The sequence below is a fragment of the Cyprinodon variegatus genome, unplaced genomic scaffold (assembly GCF_000732505.1).
Source record: "Cyprinodon variegatus isolate N-32 unplaced genomic scaffold, C_variegatus-1.0 Scaffold465, whole genome shotgun sequence".
NCBI lineage: Eukaryota > Metazoa > Chordata > Actinopteri > Cyprinodontiformes > Cyprinodontidae > Cyprinodon > Cyprinodon variegatus.
This window is the reverse complement of record NW_015150918.1, coordinates 683,931-689,071: the sequence shown is the minus strand read 5'-3', so window position 1 is coordinate 689,071 and position 5,141 is coordinate 683,931. Positions and strand designations below refer to the sequence as shown.

Sequence of the window (5,141 nt, the reverse complement as noted above, 5' to 3'; positions counted from 1 at the left end):
GAAATACCAGCTGGATTAAGTATTTTTTATGTCCACTCATGAAATGGTAGCAGTTTACCGATTCTGTCTTTGCATTACATGATTTGGATGAATCTGCAAAATTCCCCTCGATCTGTGAATTCCTCTTAACCTTCTGTTGCATCAGTGTGTTTTAGTGGGATTTTTTTTCATAATGATCAACATAAAGTGGGCATAACTGATGTGCACAGTTTCCTCCAGATGTTTTAAATAAATAAATGCAAGTGAGGTATTTCTGATGCATTGCAGGTGTTGAAAAAACAGCTAATACCTCCCTATAAAAACCTTAACTTACAGTTTATGCTTACTGAAGTGAGTAGCCTCTTCTTTTCAGGGAGCAGTGTCACTATTACTTAAGTCAAAGCTCCTATCTGCTATTCCGCAGACAGATAACCTGTCAGGGGTCCAATCGTCACAGCTATTCTCCCCGTTCAAGTCTCAGATCCTCATTCAAGATTTGATTTTCTCCCAAAATATTGTTGCTTTCAAGTTTTCCCCTTCAAGAATTGGCTCCTTTCTTGCTCCTGCTTCTATCCATTTCAACAGATTGAACAGAAGCAGGGGGGGGTTGCTGGTTGTATTCCCAGCAGTCATGAAGCGAGTGGAGAGGTTGCAGAGAACTGTAATATCACAATCATTTCTTTGGGAGTTCATTGTCTTTGCTCAATTTTCAAATAATCCAATAGTTAATTTCCAATAGTAATTTCTCCTTTTTATCTCTGTCTACAGATTTTCTGTAGAGTTTAGGGATGAGAAAGCCATAGGAAAAAAAAAAAGATATTGTGTATAATGATGTATTTCTATAGATTTGTGTCATTTGCAGCCTATTTACCCATCTGTTATGCTTGTTTGTTTTTTTGTTTTTTTTTTGTTTTTTTAACAGAATTTAGGGCTGCAACTAATGATTATTTTGTAAAGCAGTTAATCATTGTATTCTCATTATCAGTACGAAAAGTTATGCACCGTAATTTCGTACGTTTAGACGTTTTTTTCGTGGTATTTCGTGGTATTTTTACGTATTGCCTCGAGACAAGATATCCTTGCGCATGCGCATCTTACGCACAATTCAATAACATAGAATTTAACATACAATAAACCCTGACCCTAACCCTAAGATACAAAACAGCAAGCAACGTAGTTAGAGACATGAAAAGGTAATTATTGCACTGTTTCTCCCAGTTTTATGTTCGTCCACGGATCTGCTTTTTTCGTCTGTCTGGTTGCGAATGCGAACTGATCTGTTTTTCCGAGGAAAAACGTCCAAAACGTACGAAAAACTGTGCATAACTTTTCGTACGATTTCATACGAACTGATGATGAGAATATATTGAGTTAATTGGTAATTGTTTTTTCAATTAATTAATTAATAATTGGATAGCCAAAGATTCCTTAAAGAAGACTTTTTATTAAATTAAACCAGGTGAAACTCAAACTTTTCCACTTGAGGAGTTCTGGATTGACTATATTGACATTTTTTTTTATCTTAAATGCAAAATGTTTATATATATTTTTACAATCTTGGCATAATTTTAGAGTTTCTAAACTACAGTCAACGATAAATCGAATACTAAATTAGTTGATGGTAATTTCAATAATTTATTAGTTGTTTCAGCCCTATTAGAAGTATCTGGATATAACATTTAATGATGCTCAACACTCTAAACAAATTTGCATGGCCTTTGGAGGCAAAGCTGGCCCACAGCATTATGGTCCTCCACCGTACCCAACAGTGTATATAGTTGCTTTCTCACCTACATAAAAAGCTTAATCTAAATCTCATAGTTGAAGTCCCAAAATGTATATTGGCATTGGTTTAGCATCCTTAATCATGTTGCTGTTTATCTGTAGTTAAAGATGCTAAATGAGACTGGATTTATTTTTTTTATTTTTAGAGAAACGTATAAAATAGTTTACTCAATTATTTTTTTTTTTGCATGTTAGGATAGAAGGTTTTTTTTTTCTCCGTCTATCTCTAATCCTGCTCCATGCTGTTACAGCACAACCAGCTGCACCGTTCCCCTGACTCTCCATGATATTTATTTTTTCATAATCCAAATAAACACGAGGGGCTCTGAGCTAGACCGCTGCAGCTCAGGAAACACTTCCTAATGTTGATATACATCTCCAAATCCCTGTGTCGGCTGTTGGCAGGTATTAACCTTTAGACTATATCCTTTTTTTTCTTTCTTCTACGTCCCTCATTTCCAGGCCTCAAGTGGCTCTGGCTGCTGAAAGAATGTGGCATTTCACTGGTCAGCTTTTTTTTTTTTTTTCCTCTTGTCAAATATGCCCAGTGTGTGGCACAGTGGCTATTGGTTGATTGGAGTTAATTCTGAGGGTAAGTGGCTTCCCAGGCTTCAAATTGACTGTAGTTAGAGCTAATGAAGCTGTAATAACTGGGAAAATGTTTTTTACTTTGGTTATTTTTTTCCATTGATTACACGGTTACGGCCAGACCACTGCAGAATGATTACCTATAATTGCAGAAAGGGACAATCTTAGTGGTATATGCATGTTTTTCTTCCTGTTCTCCATTATTGATGCTAATGCATGCAAAGTGTCACAGAAGAAGCACCATCTTCAAACGTGCATCATAAAAAAAAAAAGAGGAGAGAAAACAACTGAGATCGCTAACGAGCTGCTTGGTTACCACAGGAATTACCATGGAAACCAATAAAGGATAAAGTGTGGCCAGAGAAACTTGAATGTAATTGGATTCAAGTTTTGTGAGTTAGTAATTAGAAATCTGATTGCTTGCCTAAAGATACCCAAAGTTTTAGTGCAAACCGAGACAGGGTACGTAATGAAACTAATTAAATGTGAACTCTGCAAAACTGGATATTGGGTTTCTAATTACAGAGTGACAATTTGGGTTTTGCAAACAAAGGACCAAATAACTCTTGTTTTTTTTTTTTTTTCAGATTGCTTTCAGGTTTTCACCTATTTTTTTTTTTTATACGGACTGCTTCATAGTTCAGCATTATTAGACATATTTAGAAATAAATATGCTAGTTCTTCTGTTTTTGAAGTGAGGACCCAAAGATGCGTCAAAAAGGTTCATTTTGATTATATAAAACGCTTAAAACAGCATCAAATAGTTCAGTATCGACTAAATTGATATATTTTAGGTACCAGAATAATGGGAGGTTAAAAAAAAAGTCTATTAAAACAGTGTGTGGTAAATATTTGCTTTCTGTTCGCCGTTTTATTATGTTTAGGTCCAATATTAGAACCTACACCCACCAACATCTGTCTCCTCTGCTTGTAGGAGGGAGTTCCATTGAACCTGAGCTTCATCCCTCTGGACATCAAGCTAACCAACTGGGACGACCTGCCCGAGGCCTTCAGCCGACACCAGGAAAATCGAATACAGGTCTGCCCTTCCCGCCAGGCACAGAGATTATGAGTGTTTTGTCTCCTTTCTTTGAGGTTCGTAGATGTGAGGCGGTGAATGTGGTTTGGCAAAGAGCATATCACGATATTAGGTTTAAAATCGATAATTATTGATACTTTTTATACCATGCAAAATAAAGACTAGGAGGGAAAAAAGGCAGAATTTAGCCCAAAAAGCATTTATTTTTAAATTAAAGCTTTGGCTTTACCCTTTTAAATAGTAATCACTAAATAAAAATGTGAAAAACAGTCAGCAAATAATTATTTTATCCATTTTATGGCGCCAATTTCATGTAATTTTTGATGTTGGTCTTTTGCAAATTGCAGATGACGATGGCTTTAGGTTATTGTAATGCATGAGATCAGATTGGCTCTGGTGATAAAATAAGACCGTTTGTTGGCATGGTAACCAGACTTCAAATATCTAAAATGCTGCCACACTGGGTCCGATACCCTTCCTCTTTTGTCCATAATGTCCTCTCATGCTGGCAAACACTATCCACTGTAGTTTTGAAACAGTGCAGTTGAGAAAGCACAGAGAGGCTCCATCCCAGAAGCACTATCCGTACTGTACCATCAGCTCATTTGCATATTCGCAGATATACATCCAGGTATCAATAAATAATGTAATTATGGTACTAAAATGACTTATTTCTATCCTTGACTCACTAAAGAATACTAATGCGTATCTTTAAAAAATGTTTTATGACTTTTCTGAGACATTTTTGATGCTTTTCACATTTTCTCGGTTAAACTGCTTGTGTGACGTCATCATCGGACATGCTCAGAGTCCGGCAAAATATGATTACACCATATTTATCTGAATTTTAGTTTTTTCTTTCTCTAGATCACGCACTATATACCATAAGGTTAACACGAAGGAAAACATTAAACTCAAAAGACTAGATTTATGTTTAAATCTAAAGCCGAAAAAGTTAGCTTCCAGAAGTAGCGTAGGATCCTATTTCCGGTACAGAAGGGGTTTTAAGGCATTTTCTTTCTCAGAAAATACATTATTAATCTTTAAGACATTATTGTTTAGTACGCTTACTGTTTTTGGGAGTGAAAAACGTAATTTAGTTTTTTTTTACAAAAGAAAAATCGAGGGCGACCCGGATGTATATCTGGTTGTGCGCAAATGAGCTGGTGGTACGGATCGTGCTTCCGGGACGGATCGGGTAATCAGCTAATGGCTGAGATGCTGTCCTCTTAAACTACATCCCCCAGAGTACCTTGCATGCTGCCACATTTCCTGTTATTTACAGTTAAATTGCTTGCAAAGTTAAAGACCTTTTATTGAATAATTATGGAACAGATTTTTTATTGTTAGCTATCCCATTCATATGCGATACATATCATTATCGTTTTGGTGGACCTCCATAATTTGTCATAGCTGTTGAAATGAATGGTTTTTAATCTTGTTTATATTTTTGGATTGAGCTCCAGATCGGATTTGGAAGTTCATTTAATCACAGGCTGCTTAAGGAATCCCCCAAATTTCAGAGATAATGTTGTGCATATGGCAATCTTTGGAGATCTCTGCTTAATTCCACTGACCAAATAAAGATGAGACACAAGACAGCAAAGGGGCTTATTAAACCTGGCTGATGACTGACTGAGAGACGTAGGACCTAAAAATACCTCCCATCAGAGAGTTAGGAGGCTGACAGTTGGTGGATTAGTTTTATCCATGCAGGGCATGAATACCATCCATCCTTCCATCCATCCAT

At 36.4% G+C, this 5,141-nt stretch overlaps 1 protein-coding gene across 1 annotated transcript in view; it reads left to right on the top strand.

The window, feature by feature from the left end:
* Nucleotides 1-3,274: 3,274 nt before the first annotated feature.
* LOC107094131 (DNA annealing helicase and endonuclease ZRANB3-like) overlaps nucleotides 3,275-5,141 on the top strand; it is a 44,695-nt gene continuing 42,828 nt past the window's right edge. Inside the window, exon 1 of the mRNA XM_015389564.1 lies at nucleotides 3,275-3,391. The gene's annotated coding sequence lies outside the window, so the exon portion shown is untranslated. The remainder of the gene's footprint in view (nucleotides 3,392-5,141) is intronic.